The sequence below is a fragment of the Schistocerca piceifrons genome, chromosome 11 (assembly GCF_021461385.2).
Source record: "Schistocerca piceifrons isolate TAMUIC-IGC-003096 chromosome 11, iqSchPice1.1, whole genome shotgun sequence".
In the NCBI taxonomy this organism is placed as follows: domain Eukaryota; kingdom Metazoa; phylum Arthropoda; class Insecta; order Orthoptera; family Acrididae; genus Schistocerca; species Schistocerca piceifrons.
In genome coordinates, this window is record NC_060148.1 from 96464485 (window position 1) to 96484052 (window position 19568).

Consider the following 19568-nt stretch of genomic DNA (forward strand, 5'->3'; position numbering starts at 1 on the left):
AGTTTTCACTCGATGGAAGATTTGAACCAAGGACCTTTCGTTGCGCAGCTGCTCACGTTACCACGAGACCACAGCGCTGCTGCGATCTCAGTGTCCTTGATGTTGCCTATCTTCCCATGAACTACTCAGTTTGTATATTTTGCTTATTTTTTCACAGTTCCACTCAACTTCTTCCTGTTTTCTCAATTGATCTGTGTTCGGTTTTTCAAGGCCTATCCACTGTGCCAACTTATAACTAAATCTGAGGGGGGTGCGATGGGGAGGTTCCCTTGTCAGTCAAGTAGCTCCTCAGTTTGGCTCACAAGGGCTGAGTGCATCCCGCTTGCCGACAGCGCTCTGCAGACCGGATGGTCACCCATCCAGGTGCTAGCCCAGGCCGACAGCGCTTAACTTCGGTGATCTGACGGGAACCAGTGTTACCACTGCGGCAAGGCTGTTGGCCAACAAGAGACCATAGACAACAATAAAGGCCCATCTGTGCGGAATTGATTGCGCGTTAAGAGACTCATAGTGACAATTTTTTGCAGATCACTGTCACAGGCACTGAAACGCGAGTTCAACAGTTTGAACAGGAAAGGAAATGGCAATCCATGAAGTGGGACCACACCATCTCTCCTCCGAAGAGAACGTTCAAAGCGGCATCCTCGGCTGGCAGATTCATGGCGACGGCCTTCTTGGCCGATGAAGAGGTTATTCTGTTTCATGTCGTCCATCGTGGAGCAACGATCAGTTCCGAAATGTATTGTCCCACTTTGGAGAAACGACAAAATCGTGTTCGTCGCCACAAAAATGCAAGCCAACTTCTTCTTCCTCACAAGCTTCTTCTAACCAAATTGCTTGCCTGTGGAATATCACCTCAGTTATCCGAAAGAATTCGTGACTTGCTATCAGAAAGGTCACAGTTCGTAGTAATAAACGTAAAGTCATCGTACAGAAGTAATATACGGCGTTCCCCAAGGGAGAGTTATAGATCCTCTATTGTTCCTGATCTATAGTAACGACATAGGAGACACTCTGAGTAGCCGTCTTAGATTGTTTGCAGATGATGCTGTCATTTACCGTCTTGTACAGTCATCAGATACTCAAAACGACTTGCAAAATTATTTAGATAAGATATCAGTATGGTCCGAAAAGTGGCAATTGACCCTGAATAAGGAAAAGTGTGAAGTTATTTAGCTAAATTTCGATTACGCTGAAGGCTGTAAATTCTACTAAATACTTAGGGATTACGATTACAAATAACCTAAATTGGAACGATCACATAGATAATGTTGTGGGTATAGCAAACCAAAGACTGCGATTCATTGGCAGGACACTTAGAAGGTGCAACAGGTCTACTAAAGAGACTGCTTACACCACGGTTGTCCGCCCTATTCTGGAGTGCTGCTGTGCGGTGTGGGATCCGTATCAGATGAGACTGACGGATGGGATCGAAAAATTTCAAAGGCCAGCCGTTTTGTATTATCGCGAAATAGAGGAGATAGTGCCACAGACATGATACGTGAATTGGAGTGGCAATCATTAAAACAAAGGCGATTTTCGTTGTGACGGGATCTTCTCATGAAACTTCAATCACCGGTTTTCTCCTCCGATTGCGAAAACATTCTATTGGAACCCACCTACATAGGGAGAAATCATCACGATAAAATAAGAGAAATCAGGGCTCACACATAAAAGTTTAAGTGTTCACTTTTCCCGCGCGCCGTTCGAGAGTGGAAGGATAGAGAGACAGCTTGAAGGTGGTTCATTGAACCCTCTGCCAGGCACTTTACTGTGAACAGCAGATAATCACTTAGATGTAGATGTAGATATCGCAAGCTCTCACACGCGTCTGCGAATCAGAGGGGAGCTCACAAAAGTTCATTGGACTGTTCTTCCCCGTCTATCCCACAGCCCGGATCTCACATATTCGGACTTCCAAAATGGTTCAAATGGCTCTGTGCACTGTGCGACTCAACTTCTGAGGTCATCAGTCGCCTAGAACTTAGAACTAATTAAACCTAACTAACCTAAGGACATCACACACATCCATGCCCGAGGCAGGATTCGAACCTGCGACCGTAGCGGTCACGCGGTTCCAGACTGAAGCGCCTTTAACCGCACGGCCACACCGGCCGGCTACCTTCGGACTTCCATCTGTCTGGCCTAATGAAGGCTGCACTCCGCGGGAAGCAGTGCGTGGGTGATGGGCAGGTTACTGACGCACCAGGACGTTGGTTCCGACGTCGCCCAGTAGAGTGGTAGCATGCGGATATACAGGCTCTCACAGTAAGGTGACGTAAGGCTGTCGCGTTGAACGGAGATAATGTAGAAAAATAGGGTTATGTAGAGAAAAAAGTGGGGGATAATATGGTGTATTGGAATCCTGAATAAAAACAACCTGCTTTCAGAGAAAATGTGTTTCCATTACTTATAGAACAGTCGGCAAACCAACGTTTCTAGCATTTCTAGACTTAAAGAAAGCTTTTGATAATGTTGACTGGAATACTCTCTTTCAAATTCTAAAGATGGCAGGGGTAAAATACTGGGAGCGAAAGGCTATTTACAATTTGTACAGAAACCAGATGGCAGTTATAAGAGTCGAGGGGCATGAAAGGGAAGCAGTGGTTGGGAATGGAGTGAGACAGGGTTGTAGCCTCTCCCCGATGTTATTCAATCTGTATATTGAGCAATGAGGCACTTAAAGTAGTAGAGGAGTTTTGCTATTTGGGGAGCAAAATAACTGATGATGGTCAAAGTAGAGAAGATATAAATTGTAGACTGGCAATAGCAGGGAAAGCGTTTCTGAAGAAGAGAAATTTGTCAACATCGAGTATAGATTCAAGTGTCAGGAAGTCGTTTCTGAAAGTATTTGTATGGAGTGTAGCCTTGTATGGAAGTGAAACATGGACAATAAATAATTTGGACAAGAAGAGAATAGAAGCTTTCCAAATGTGGTGCTACAGAAGAATGCTCAAGATTAGATGGGTAGATCACATCACTAATAAGGAGGTACTGAATAGAATTGGGGAGAAGAGGAGTTTGTGGCACAACTTGACTAGAAGAAGGGACCGGTTGGTAGGACATGTTCTGAGGCATCAAGGGGTCACCAATTTAGCATTGGAGGGCAGCGTGAAGGGTAAAAATCGTAGATGGAGACCAAGAGATGAATACACTAAGCAGAATCGGAAGGATGTTGGTTGCAGTAAGTACTGAGAGATGAAGAAGCTTGCACAGGATAGAGTAGCATGGAGAGCTGCATCAAACCAGTCTCAGGACTGACGACCACAACAACATCAATCGAACGGTCGTATTGAAAATCGTTATACAGAAATAGTCTGAAAAGCCTGTAAGTGTGTTGTACGATAGGTTGTGCTGAGAAATAATTGTTAAGATAAAATTCGGTTACCAATTAATTAGCATTGAAGTTAGTCTGTCAGGCAGTTGCGCGCAAATCCAAGCGGCCCAAGTGTGACGCTGCGAACAAACGTGTTCTTCGTTTGGTTTCCTAAAGCTGAACAAGGGAGCGTTACAGAAATAGGTCGTGGGAATAGTAAGGATCGAACCCGAGCAAAGGCAGAGCAGTCTCGTACGCAGTCATCTACGCGATGAGAACAAGGGTCACTAATTGCATCTGCCGGGCAGCTTGAATTGGCGCAAGCAACGGCTTGATTGGCTAACTTCAGGGCTAATTAATTGAGGCTGTGTCTGACCAGCCTGCGCAACGTGGTGTGCAAAACTGAAGGACGGAAGTGACTTCCACATAATGTTCACAGGCACGTAACACAGATCAATGAAACTAGGACCATACATCGAAACTAATATCAATATCTCGACTTTTTTTAACAGTAACGAAATATACATAAAGTAATTTTCACTCTGTAGCGGAGTGTGCGCTGATATGAAACTTTCTGGCAGATTAAAACTCTGTGCCGGACCGAGACTCGAACTCGCGACCTTTCCCTTTTGCGGGCATCTGCCAGGAAGTTTCAGTAACAAAATACATCGGCAATATTTTTTCCCCAGACATTTGTTGGTGTTGTGGTCTTCAGTCCTGAGACTGGTTTGATGCAGCTCTCCATGCTACTCTATCCTGTGCAAGCTTCATCTCCCAGTACCTACTGCAACCTACATCCTTCTGAATCTGCTTCGTGTATTCATCTCCTGGTCTCCTTCTACGATTTTTACCCTCCACGCTGCCCTACAATACTAAATTGGTGATCCCTTGATGCCTCAGAACATGTCCTACCAACCGGTCCCTTCTTCTTGTCAAGTTGTGCCACAAACTCCTCTTCTCCCCAATTGTATTCAATACCTCCTCATTAGTTATGTGATATATCCATCTAATCTTCAGCATTCCTCTGTAGCACCACATTTCGAAAGCCTCTATTCTCTTCTTGTCCAAACTATTTATCGTCCATGTTTCACTTCCATACATGGCACACTCCATACAAATACTTTCAGAAACGACTTCCTGGCACTTAAATCTATACTCGATGTTAACAAATTTCTCTTCTTCAGAAACGCTTTCCTTGCCATTGCCAGTCTACATTTTATATCCTCTCTACTTTGACCATCATCAGTTATTTTGCTCCCCAAATAGCAAAATTCCTTTACTACTTTAAGTGTGTCATTTCCTAATTAATTCTGGCAGCATCACCCGACTTAATTTGACTACATTTCACTATCGAGTGCCGATATTTTTATTTTATTTATATTTCTTCGTAATTTTCGGTAAATATTTGAAACTGTTCCTTTGAAATTTGAGTACAGCATAATTTTCCTTTTCCTGTGTGAAGGAGTCTTTCTATTTTTTGGGCTTTCAGCTCGTGCAGTCTTTGTCTTTGATTGTATGAAGCAAGTATAGACGGCACAAAGAAGAACTCCGACCGCACTAGGGGGTGGCGGACTGAATGGAACAACAAGATTTCCGATGTGAAGAAATACCATACCAGCTGCATTAAAAAACAATTTTTAATGCAGCTAGTGTGCTGTTTCTTCACATCAGCATCCTCCATAAAAAGATGCTGAAAATGATCAATAAAAATCTAAATGACAGGATTGGTTTTTGCGGTGGTCCGAGACGTGTGGGGTTAAATGCTGACTTAATCGGCGCTCGGCGGTACCAATAGAAACTGCAGCATTTAACATCACCACGCAATTTTGGCACTACAACTAATAAGTCGCTGGCCTTGGCAGAAATGACAAAAAAAAAAAAAACAACAGGGAAGTGGACATGAAGTGTTTCCGACAAATCCGATATGTGACGACACCGAACGATGGGCTAACCACACACGTCTTGTTGTGCCACTTACATGCAGTTACCATGGCTAGCAAAGTGGTTATCGCGAAGCGTGAACGTACATCGTTTTCCTTTCAATTCTGTAGCTAAGAGGGATAAGTAGGCTGGTAGATTATTGATGTACCAGGTGATCAAAAAGTCAGTATTAATTTGAAAACTTAATAAACCACGGAATAATGTAGATAGAGAGGTAAAAATTGACACACATGCTTGGAATGACATGGGGTTTTATTAGAACAAAAAAAAAACACCCCATATTGCTAGACGCGTGAAAGATCTCTTCCGCGCGTCGTTTGGTGATGATCGTGTGCTGAGCCGCCACTTACGTCATGCTTGGCCTCCCAGGTCCCCAGACCTCAGTCCGTGCCATTATTGGCTTTGGGGTTACCTGAAGTCGCAAGTGTATCGTGATCGACCGACATCTCTAGGGATGCTGAAAGGCAACATCCGATGCCAATGAATGCCTCACCATAACTCCGGACATGCTTTACAGTGCTGTTCACAACATTATTCCTCGACTACAGCTGTTGTTGAGGAATGATGGTGGACATATTGAGCATTTCCTGTAAAGAACAACATCTTTGCTTTGTCTTACTTTGTTATGCTAATTATTGCTGTTCTGATCAGATGAAGCGCCATCTGTCGGACATTTTTTGAACTTTTGTATTTTTGGTTCTAATAAAACCCCATGTCATTCCAAGCATGTGTGTCAATTTTTTAACTCTCTATCTACATTATTCAGTGATTTATTCAGTTTTCAAATTTATACTCACTTTTTGATCACCCGGTACGAAATGTCTAATAATAAATCAATAGTTAGTTTTTTTTTTTTTTGGTCATCAGTGTACTGACTGGTTTGATGCGGCCCGCCACGAATTCCTTTCCTGTGCTAACCTCTTCATCTCAGAGTAGCACTTGCAACCTACGTCCTCAATTATTTGCTTGACGTATTCCAATCTCTGTCTTCCTCTACAGTTTTTGCCCTCTACAACTCCCTCTAGTACCGTGGAAGTCATTCCCTCGTGTCTTAGCAGATGTCCTGTCATCCTGTCCCTTCTCCTTATCGGTGTTTTCCACATATTCCTTTCCTCTCCGATTCTGCGTAGAACCTCCTCATTCCTTACCTTATCAGTCCACCTAATTTTCAAGATTCGTCTTGAAACACGTATGTAACATAGCAGCGATGGCGAGGCATTGTAGCATCTGTGACCAGAGAGTATGCGCTTGACCGCGCGAGTGTTGCGAGCGGTTCTCTGTCAGTCAGTAGCAGTCAGTCAGTCGTTGCGAGTCTGTAGCTCTGTCTAGTTGAGAGCAGTACTCAGTCTGTAGTCGTCATGGAGAGCGGTCGGTCAGTAGTAGCAGCCCAGTGCGGTTGTGTGATGTAGGCGGTCGGCAACACTGGTCAAGATGAGGAATAAGGTATACTGTTAATTAATATAATCATTAGATAATGAAAAATTTTATTTATTGTAATTATTCTCCAACAAGTCTCCCAATAATAATTTTTTTATTTCAAAAGCATTTTTTCAAAAATTTAATTTTTTATTGAACTCAAGATTTCGTTGCACTTCCCATTTCATTCCACTTCTTTTAAAGAAAAACTCCACTAAAATCACAAAAAAAGAGAATATTATTATTTGCAATGCAGTTCCTCGAAGCGGTGCGCAACAACAAGAGCAGATATGTGACATCCATTTATTCTGAGGTAAGACTTTAATTCTGATTGTTTTACACAGGGCCAAAGACCGATATTTCGGTTTAATTGAATTTTTTTGTCACTGAATGGACTTTACTTTTGAAGGATTTATATTTGAGTCAGATTGCGTATTTCACATTTTTGTTGCCATTGTCAGTACATTTCATTGTGGGCAGGTTACGCATAGAGCCATGTCCATCAGCATTTCTAATTAGTATCGTCCTTTTCTTTTCTTTTAAAATTTTTGTGGGGAGGTTACACTTGGCGACACCCAGTCCAGGATCGTATTTCGTTGAGAGTCTTTTGAGCAACAGTCAGATATCTGCTCTTATTTGCTTAAGTATAATTAGGATTTGGCGCTACGCTTTTATTAATCTTGTGACTTTCTCTCTACAGGTCAACGGCAATTTGTTGCTTTGTTGTATTTGTGTGTTGCTTTTGCATTGTGTTGATTTGTTTTGTGAAAAATTTTGACTATTGTAAAAATGCCGCGAAAGACTGTGAATAGTGTATCGCGAAGTATTGTGAATGAAATTACCGACTTAAACAACGTGACCGATAGTAATTGTGATACGCAACGTAATGGTGACAATCCTGCGTTCACTAACAATCAGTGCATTCCAACCACTAATGATGACTTTTGTCTTAATGATGAACAAACGAACTCAATTGTCTCGTCTGTTAATTTGACGACAATTGATGACGCGGGACGCTCTATAGTAATGAGCGCTGCCGAGCTTAACACACCCGATTTAGAAAATCCAAGTAATGTACAGACAAATTTGTCTAATGAAAATGAACAGGATACACAAAGTACGACGGATTTATTTAATTCCGAAATAGTGAGTGACAGTGTAGGTCCGACTGATAATCCTTTTTGTAAATTGCAGAATGACCAAATGGTCACACAAAGCGCGACAATTCCAGGTACACAATCAAACAGCACAGATAATGGAGTAGGTAATGTTACTTTGGATCAATTTATAGCAATAATGCTACAGTTTAAGAACGAACAGAACGAAAAACAAGACAACCTTAGTGAGCAGAATAAACAGTTAAATGAAAAACTTGACAATAATAACGAAAATCTCAAACAACTTAATAAAAAATTAGACGACAATTCCAGACAGCTTAGTGAACAAATTAGAGACGTTGCCGCGCAGTGCCATGACACTAAGGAACAGTTGCGCGTGGAAATTGAGGCTTGTTCACAAAAAAATAGCGAAGAAATTAAATCTGTTGCGCAAGAATTAAGAGAAATGCAAACAGTCGCAACAGAAACACTCAGAGACGAAATTAGCGGAGTCGCTAAACAATGCTCTGAAAAAGCTGCACAATTACGGGACGAGTTTAAAGCAATGACGGTAGAACTTTCGCGCACTATGGACGCAAAGATAGACGAGAAATTCGAACAGCAGAACACTCAGATTAACGAGCGCTTTAGTCAGCACATACAGAACAGTAATACGCGTTTCCGCAGATTTATTCAAGATCAAAACAAAGTAAAACGACAAGTCATGGAAACAATCACTGCACAGAGACAAGAGGACAAACGTAAAATATTCGCGAAAGCGAAGACGTATGTAGACAATAATATTACTACAGTGTCCGACAAAATTAATACCATAGAACAATTGAACGCGGAATTACGGGATGAAATTTCTGACCTTAAATCAAAAACAGATACACACACAGTAAATATTCAAACAGTGACAGATAGATTCGAACAATTAGATCTAACACAGGATTGTGATGTTATCAAAGGTGATGTTAAAAAACTGAGCGAAATTACGCGCAAGTTGCAAAAACAGATTAATGCGTCTGATTCTAAAACCGATGATCAGGTTAAAATACTGACTGAAAAATGTGATGAATTGGCCAGTCGTATTGATGTTATCGAAAATGCTAATGACAATAAATCAGACGATACTGCACCGGTTTCATTTATCCAAACACCTGAATTTCAAAATTTACAGCAGACAATTAATGAAATCGATTCATCTAACAACACGTTACGTCGGAAGTTATCAAATTTACAACAAGAAGTAACAGAAATGAAAAACATTTCAGTTAATAACATATCACAACAGACGCCACTTTATGAACATGTGTCAGACTCACGCAGCGCGTATAATGTGAGTAATTTACAGAGACTACGAGACGTAAAATCCGAAAAGCCACGCGACTTAAAATCTGAAAAGCTACGTAACTTGAAATCCGAAATGACACAGACGAACAGATTCACACACAAACCTGAACGTGTTATCAAACTGAGTGACGAGAACGTAGATTTCGAGCAATTTGCATTTGTAAGAAAATGTAAGGAATTTAATAATGACAGCGTACAGGTACACGATTTGCACTGTATACGACAATTTATCTTTGTACATTCACCGCTATTACCTGTAATGCAGAAACTAGCTTTGAACCTGATGCAACAATTTGCTATTGTATTTTCATCAGCATTACGTATTATGCAGAAACTGGAATTAGCATGCAGACAGCAATTTATTTCTGAATTTGTACCGCCATTGCCTATAACACAAAAGCTAAAGATTATTTGCAGTGCGTAATAGACCTCAGGGGATTCATTACGCTTTAATGAATATGTGCCGTAGCGAGCATAGGGCCCCGAGCTGTAGTAGTGCTGTTTCATCTTTAGTTTTCTGCACTGCTGCCTTTTCTTCTACTATCCTTTATATCTATCAAAACTGCTCTTTAACTATTGCTCTACGTAGTATTAAGAAATGAGTAATGAAAACCGCATATGACAAATTTTTACCGAATGTGACAATTTTCAGTAGGCACTCCCGTAATGACAACTACCGCCGTAATTTTAATAACAGATAAAATCGTAATCATCAGTATGTGTAAAATTATTAGTAACAGGAACCACATTTTGGTAACAATAGACCTTTTCACCACAACAGCATGAAAGTCAGCCGCTTAGCATACCTAACCAACAATGCAGTCTACAAGGTCAACTAAACTTTAATGTTTCGCCGCGTGCACGTATAGTCCCAGCTCCAACAAATAGTAACGCATGGCAGCAAAGAAATAACCACGTACAGACAACACACTATTTCAACTCGTATCGCAATGCTCCGTATATAAATTACTATCTTGACAGACGTAAAAATAATGAGCACAATTTTCAGCGTACATTTAATAACAGTCGATCTTATGAGCAGCAAGAACATCAGCAACAACATATAATCATGAATGAAACAGACAATAGGTGTCATCCATAGCGTAACACGTCAATACGAAATAACAGAACAGTTCATATAGTGGATATGCCACAACATTCTCCCGTAAATAATAACACATACGATAGTTTTTAACCAGATACAGCACAGATTGCATATTACAGAAACGCAAACATTACTTTTGACACGCAGAATTTTGTTCACGAGAATGTTATTTGAAACATGCTTTGTTGAATGCCCCACTTTTATCGCACCCAGATCTTACTAGAAATTTTTCCATTGCTACCGACAGTTCCAACACCGCTTTAGGCGTACACATTTTCCAGGAAATAGAAGAAGATGGCTCTACAGTAATTAAAAACATCGCATTTGCAAGCCGCATTCTGTCACCTGCTGAGCGAAATTATTCCGTTACAGAACTGGAAACATTATGTGTTGTATGGGCTTTCACGAGATTTAGGCATTTTCTTTATGGCAGACACACCACCGTTTACACTGACCATAGAGCCATACAATTTTTGCTTTCAGCCAAATTCACTCACGATAGATTAAGTAGATGGAAGCTGTATTTACAGGAATTTAATTTTACGATTATTCACATTCCCGGCACACAAAATGTTATAGCAGACGCACTATCGCGTTCTCTCGGCAACAATCAGCAAGACGTAGCAACCAACTTCTGCAAAACAAATTTCAGTGTCATGTACATTCAGCAAGTTGCATTTGAAAACTTTATTTCATCGTCATTACAGGACATAGCACAAGAACAAAACAAAGACAATGTGTAGAAAGAAATTAAACAGCTTTGGCTAGATAAGAATAATGTTACGATTAGGAACCACTACACTGTACGCAATGACATTTTGTTTCGCCGCTCTCATCCTGACAGCAACAATTGGTTATTATGCATTCCTGACGAACTGGTTAACAAATTAATTTGGTATACTCATTTAAGTTACGCCCATTACGGAGCCAGAAAATGTTTTCTTATACTGAGACAGAACTGTTATTTTGCCAACATGGAAAAACGTATACGACGAGTTCTAGCGTCTTGTAAAATTTGCCAGAAAGCTAAATCAGACACCACTTCACATATTCCGACATTGTATCCCATTATACCTGTGAAATTAAGACACATGGCCGCAGTAGACATTTTTGGTCCGATTCTGAGAACTAACAGAGGTTTTTGCTACATCTTTGTCGCTGTTGAGCTCACTTCAAAATTTGTTACTTTCACTCCATTACGCAAAGCTACTGCTAAAACTGTTTCGAAAGCATTTGTAAAACATTTTCTATCTCATGTAGGGCATGTAATGAAAGTAATTTCTGACAATGGATCTCAATTTCGTAGTAGTGTATGGACACGCATGTTACGAGCTAGAAACATTTCTCCGATCTATATATCCAAGTACCACGCTTCTTCGAACCCTTGTGAAAGATTAATGAAGGAAATTGGTAAACTGTGTAGAATATACTGCCACAAAAGACATATTGATTGGGATACACACATACTCTCATTCCAAGATGTAATTAATTCCATTCCAAATGAATCCACTATGCTATCTCCGACTGTTATACTGAAAAACGTTGAACCACCGAACAAAATTAAAGAATTAATAGAATTTCCCAAAAGTCGTCGCCTACGACACCACGAAATAATTGACATTGCGCGGAAGAACATCAAACGTGCCGCAGAGCGCCGGAGAAGACAGCAAAAACAGGTTTGTAAACGCCGAGACTTTCACGTTGGACAGAAAATATTAGTGCGTACACACTATTTATCCAGCAAATTAAAAGGTAAGTGCAGTAAATTTGAACTTCTATACGCAGGTCCATATCGGATTCGCAGCATCCCTCACCCCAATGTTGTACACGTCGAAACTTTGAGAACCAGAAAATCGAAAGGCAATCACCATATCTCAAACATTAAACCGTTTATTGAGTGAAACCACTGTATGATTCAACACACTATGATGCCATTTACTAATGCAATTAATTCACGTGACTAATTACTGATGATTATCGTATTTTTTTCTTGGCAAGTGCCCGGCAAGGTAAGGTTAGCAGGTCGCTCTTCTTGTCGTTACACATCAGACCGTGCATATTTTTCCAGATGAATTTACACATTTACGACTATTTCTGCAATTATATTTATGTGACTACTTATTGATGATTATCGTATTTTTTCTTGGCAAGTGCCCGGCAAGGTAAGGTTAGCAGGTCGCTCTTCTTGTCGTTACACATCAGACCGTGCATATTTTTCCAGATGAATTTACACATTTACGACTATTTCTGCAATTATATTTATGTGACTACTTATTGATGATTATCGTATTTTTTCTTGGCAAGTGCCCGGCAAGGTAAGGTTAGCAGGTCGCTCTTCTTGTCGTTACACATCAGACCGTGCACATTTTCCACTTTTTTGTGTATATGATTGTACTCCAGTTTTGTTTGTATGCACTATGAAATAGTTAAGATATAACACACACCAGTCGACTTTGACATTTTTTTTTGCCTTATGACATCTCAACATCGTGACTGTTTCACTTTTTTTTTTTTGCTGCTGCATTGTATTATTCTGTGTATAATTTTGTTTTTGAACACTGTCAATGTTTTTGACATATTACGTTTTCTGTCATGTTATACTGTATGGCTAATTATGTCACCATAAACCAGTCATTATTTAGTGGGTATATGATTTAAATGCAGGACATTAATCTTTGTTCATCAATTTCAGAAAGGAATGATGATTCTAAGAAATAAACTTAACATAAATGGGAATTTCACCTACGGAATAAACGAAAGGAGATGCAATAACTTTATGAGGAAGAGTAAAGGGATCAGGATTAACAAACATTAACAAGAATATACTATACTCATCACAGAATAGCAGTCTTAACTAATTTTTTCTTTCAGAATACAAGGTGATTGATGCAGGCTGTCAGAGAGAACTACACATCTTAGTTTTAGTGATGAAATATGCTAGAGATAAGGAATAGTTGAATAATGAGTAATGAAGTGATTTTTTGCAGATGATAATGAATACTAATGAATAATGATGAAGGATATGCTGTTATGAATAATGAAGTTTTTCTTTACAGGTGATGATAATAATGAAGTTATGATAATATGGATAATGAAGTGATGGATAATGAAGTTTTTTCTTTACAGATGAGGATAATGTTGAAGTTATGTATTTATGCTACGTAGTTATTTAAGTATTTGTTGCAGTTTGCTTTGACAGCAGGTGTTACATTGCATAGTAGGATGACTGAAAGTTTTGGAAAGGACAGCTATGGAACACATTTTTATACACACTTCACTGCCTGTTAATTCGAAGTTCACTACTTTTCAGCATAGTGTGCGTTTCTTCTTTCAGGTCAATAATCCGTTTTTGTATTTTTTCCAGGAGAAGTTTTTCATAACACTTACTAAACCTGTTAGTTATTATACCTGTTCTAGTACTTGCATTTTTATATTTTACCCATTTGTGTTTATCACTTCTAAATGTGATCACATGTACTGCCTTGTTACATAATCTTGCTACAGCTGACTCATGACGAATGACGTTACCTATCCTCATTTGCTGCAATAGGTCAAAAGCAAATAGTGTTATGTTTCAGCAATTAATTATCGATCCCAACGCAATGCATTGCTAACAAAAAAAATGTATTACCAGTCCCAAATAGTGATACCAGTTTGAGATAATTCTGAATAATACTGATTAGCTCTGAATAGTATGTCACTTCAGTAATGACTTCTTAATGAGACAAAAAAAAAGGAGAAGGTATATATATATAAAATAATGCTTTGTCACTAGCTAATAACTGCCACTGTTTATTGTAATGAGACTACTTATAATGCCTGTGATTATTAATGATTTGACTGTAATTAACTGATTTTAATAATGACTTTGTAATGGTCTGAATACTACTGAAGGAGGAACACTGTTTATTGTAATGTTACCACTTATAATGCTTGTGATTACTAATGATTTGACTGTAATTAACTGATTTTAATAATGCCTTTGTAATGATCTGAATACTACTGAATGAGGAACACTGTTTATTGTAATGAGTACTTGTAATGCCCATGATTATTAATGCTATGACTGTAATTAACTGATTTTTAATAATGACTTCGTAATAATCTGAATAATACTGAATGATGATTTTATTCAATACTTGCTGGCCACTGAGTGCCAATAATTAATGTCACTCCACGAATTGTTATTAATTATGCCATTGATTAGCTCTTGTTTCCAATGTTGATACTTTGTAATTTGAAATGAATGTGACTGTTTAATAATGCTTTGTAATTAGGAGAAGGGTAATAATTCTTACTACATTGGAATGACACAATTAATTAACTATGGTACTGTTTAATAATGCTTTGTAATTAGGAGAATACTAATGATTCTTACTATATTAGAATGACAAATGATTAATTAACGACATATGACTAATTAACTGGAATTATACAAATGATTAATTAACTGTAATTAGACAAATGATTAATTAATGACAAATGATTAATTAACTGTAATTAGGAGAAGGTTAATGATTCTTAATTATACTCTGTAACTGAAAAGAATGCGATTATTTCATAATGCTTTGTAACCAGGAAAAGAAGGCTACTGATTCTATGTACAACAATTAATGAACATTTTTCTGTAATACTACATACTTGGTACAGAAATGTTCAATAACTGGGCTATGAATGCCACAAACTACTAATTAAGTCTGTAATTGTCAATATTATGTGACTTGATGTCCTTCACCTCATAAGCTGACTACCCTGAATTACTGCAATGTCCATTTGTCCTGTTTATCCTAGTGATCATGGAGCACTATCTTTGGTTTTGCACTAATTCTACGTTGGTGTGCCTTGTAAGAGCGTGGTGTTGACACGACATGCTGTCCACCACCGTGAGCGATGAAGACGTTATTATGGTCGAACTGTTTGGTGTACCTAATGTACTGCCAAAATGAAAACATGGAACATTACTACGACAGTTCAGTGTCTTTGCTACACTGATAAATTCTGATGGGAAAAGATCTTCAAGTTGTGTCACTTGGTGTTGTACTTCTGTGGAAAGATATGGACTTTCAGAGCAGCTGTGTGCAATCTAAAGTGCTACAACCATGATGCAATCCTTCCCTTTCCTATCCTGATTCTTGTCACATAAAAAAAAATTTTTTTTGGTAACATCATTTATGTTCATAGGTTATACATTTTTCGATTCGCTGAACTCCAATGCGAGTACACTTATGTCACTTGTCAACATAATATTTTTTTGCCAGTCTGTTTATTTGTTCTGAATATGCTAAAGAATTTTTTCAGTGCCTGTGCACTTTATCTGTCAAATAATTTGTATATACTTTTCTGATTTGCTACTATGTTTTGTACTCACATTTTGTCTTTGTCTGATATATTTTGTACTTAGTGCGTGTGCACAACATTTAAATACTCTGTAAGTTGTAGAATTTTGTTAATTAAAGAAAAATTTTGCCGCGCTTGGCAAGTCCAAATGACTCACCATCGCTGCCAAATTTTTGCCCCCCCAGTGGAGGGTTATGAAACACGTATGTAACATAGCAGCGATGGCGAGGCATTGTAGCATCTGTGACCAGAGAGTATGCGCTTGACCGCGCGAGTGTTGCGAGCGGTTCTCTGTCAGTCAGTAGCAGTCAGTCAGTCGTTGCGAGTCTGTAGCTCTGTCTAGTTGAGAGCAGTACTCAGTCTGTAGTCGTCATGGAGAGCGGTCGGTCAGTAGTAGCAGCCCAGTGCGGTTGTGTGATGTAGGCGGTCGGCAACACTGGTCAAGATGAGGAATAAGGTATACTGTTAATTAATATAATCATTAGATAATGAAAAATTTTATTTATTGTAATTATTCTCCAACAAGTCTCCCAATAATAATTTTTTTATTTCAAAAGCATTTTTTCAAAAATTTAATTTTTTATTGAACTCAAGATTTCGTTGCACTTCCCATTTCATTCCACTTCTTTTAAAGAAAAACTCCACTAAAATCACAAAAAAAGAGAATATTATTATTTGCAATGCAGTTCCTCGAAGCGGTGCGCAACAACAAGAGCAGATATGTGACATCCATTTATTCTGAGGTAAGACTTTAATTCTGATTGTTTTACACAGGGCCAAAGACCGATATTTCGGTTTAATTGAATTTTTTTGTCACTGAATGGACTTTACTTTTGAAGGATTTATATTTGAGTCAGATTGCGTATTTCACATTTTTGTTGCCATTGTCAGTACATTTCATTGTGGGCAGGTTACGCATAGAGCCATGTCCATCAGCATTTCTAATTAGTATCGTCCTTTTCTTTTCTTTTAAAATTTTTGTGGGGAGGTTACACCACCGTAATTTTAAAAGAAAGAGAATGGACAATACTTAATAGAAATGGGAGCCAAGTGTAACCTCCCCACAAAAATTTTAAAAGAAAAGAAAAGGACGATACTAATTAGAAATGCTGATGGACATGGCTCTATGCGTAACCTGCCCACAATGAAATGTACTGACAATGGCAACAAAAATGTGAAATACGCAATCTGACTCAAATATAAATCCTTCAAAAGTAAAGTCCATTCAGTGACAAAAAAATTCAATTAAACCGAAATATCGGTCTTTGGCCCTGTGTAAAACAATCAGAATTAAAGTCTTACCTCAGAATAAATGGATGTCACATATCTGCTCTTGTTGTTGCGCACCGCTTCGAGGAACTGCATTGCAAATAATAATATTCTCTTTTTTTGTGATTTTAGTGGAGTTTTTCTTTAAAAGAAGTGGAATGAAATGGGAAGTGCAACGAAATCTTGAGTTCAATAAAAAATTAAATTTTTGAAAAAATGCTTTTGAAATAAAAAAATTATTATTGGGAGACTTGTTGGAGAATAATTACAATAAATAAAATTTTTCATTATCTAATGATTATATTAATTAACAGTATACCTTATTCCTCATCTTGACCAGTGTTGCCGACCGCCTACATCACACAACCGCACTGGGCTGCTACTACTGACCGACCGCTCTCCATGACGACTACAGACTGAGTACTGCTCTCAACTAGACAGAGCTACAGACTCGCAACGACTGACTGACTGCTACTGACTGACAGAGAACCGCTCGCAACACTCGCGCGGTCAAGCGCATACTCTCTGGTCACAGATGCTACAATGCCTCGCCATCGCTGCTATGTTACATACGTGTTTCAGTCTATAGCACCACATCTCAAATGCTTCGATTCTCTTCTGTTCCGGTTTTCCCACAGTCCATGTTTCACTACCATACAATGCTGTACTCCACACGTACATCCTCAGAAATTTCTTCCTCAAATTAAGGCCGGTATTTGATATTAGTAGACTTCTCTTGACCAGAAATGCCTTTTTTGCCATAGCGAGTCTGCTTTTGATGTCCTCCTTGCACCGTCCGTCATTGGTTATTTTACTGCCTAGGTAGCAGAATTCCTTAACTTCATTGACTTGGTGACCATCAATCCTGATGTTAAGTTTCTCGCTGTTCTCATTTCTACTAGTTCTCATTACCTTCGTCTTTCTCCGATTTACTCTCAAACCATACTGTGTACTCATTAGACTGTTCATTCCGTTCAGCAGATCATTTAATTCTTCTTCACTTTCACTCAGGATAGCAATGTCATCAGCGAATCGTATCATTGATATCCTTTCACCTTGTATTTTAATTCCACTCCTGAACCTTTCTTTTATCTCCATCATTGCTTCCTCGATGTACAGATTGAAGAGTAGGGGCGAAAGGCTACAGCCTTGTCTTACACCCTTCTTAATACGAGCACTTCGTTCTTGATCGTCCACTCTTATTATTCCCTCTTGGTTGTTGTACATATTGTATATGACCCGTCTCTCCCTATAGCTTACCCCTACTTTTTTCAGAATCTCGAACAGCTTGCACCATTTTATATTGTCGAACGCTTTTTCCAGGTCGACAAATCCTATGAAAGTGTCTCGATTTTTCTTTAGCCTTGCTTCCATTATTAGCCGTAACGTCAGAATTGCCTCTCTCGTCCCTTTACTTTTCCTAAAGCCAAACTGATCGTCACCTAGCGCATTCTGAATTTTCTTTTCCATTCTTCTGTATATTATTCTTGTAAGCAGCTTCGATGCATGAGCTGTTAAGCTGATTGTGCGATAATTCTCGCACTTGTCAGCTCTTGCCGTCTTCGGAATTGTGTGGATGATGCTTTTCCGAAAGTCAGATGGTATATCTCCAGACTCATATATTCTGCACACCAACGTGAATAGTCGTTTTGTTGCCACTTCCCCCAATGAATAGTTAGATATACATCTCTAAAACCGGCAGTGTATCTACAATACGCGGCCGATATTTTTAGAGGCTGGTGCGTCGATACTCTCTCCGCCTAGATACCGATACTTTCCTTCGATATATCGAGTGCTGACGAGGAAAGGTGCCTATTATGCGATAGTTCCCTAATTTGAGACACCCGAACTGTACTCATGTTAGGGGTTGCACTCTGGTGGAGAGTTTCTTAAACACGTCTATTGTGTGCCGGACGACGACACAGCGAGTAGGATGCCTTAGTTGAGCCGGACACAGCACGTAGAGGTAGATACAAAATTTCTTGTGTTTGGAGTTTTTGCGACATCGGGGTTGAGACAATATTTCAGCTTAAAGGTGGGTGGATATTACTGTACACTTTTATTGTTGTTATTTGTGACAGTATTACCTATAATTATTGACAATTAAGTTGATTTTCCAACGAACGTTGTTAGCAAGTGCGTGATTCTTTGTGTAATATGGCGAAATTCTTAATATGCGGTAGTACGGGGATCCAAATACACGACAGTGTCGCATATTACGATACCTATCGCATGTTGGGGTAGCTCGTTGTCTCACGATTTGTTATATGGAATTTACGCAATACTATCATGAGATAACTATATTTTATGATTTATTGTAGTAAAATTTTGGCAACTCCGTTCATTTTAATTCAACTAGATTATCATTAACAGAGATTGCTTTGACTAGTCTTATGATCAGAAATTGGAATGTTTTCTGGAACTTTCCTTCAAGGCAGTATTTTGCTCAGAAGTTGATCAATATTACTCCCAATTCAAAGTACTCCTTTCACAGTACTTATAAGAGATAATCTAAGAAATAAAATCATAGAAGTTGAAGTCCTTTAAGAAGTATGTCTGATTATTGTATTTATTCGTTGTGGATGGCTTTGGCACCTAACAGGAAAACGTTGTAACCTCCCCACAAAATTCATTCTCATTTAACCTCCCCACAAAATTCTTTCACATTTAGTGTAACCTCAAAACAGAAAAATTCCTAAACGTCTCAACAGTAAACAAATATAATTATGTC

The 19568-nt window shown here is 38.8% G+C and overlaps 1 pseudogene; it reads right to left on the minus strand.

Moving 5' to 3' along the window:
- Positions 1-323: 323 nt before the first annotated feature.
- Positions 324-441, minus strand: LOC124720707 (annotated as a pseudogene).
- Positions 442-19568: the final 19127 nt, after the last annotated feature.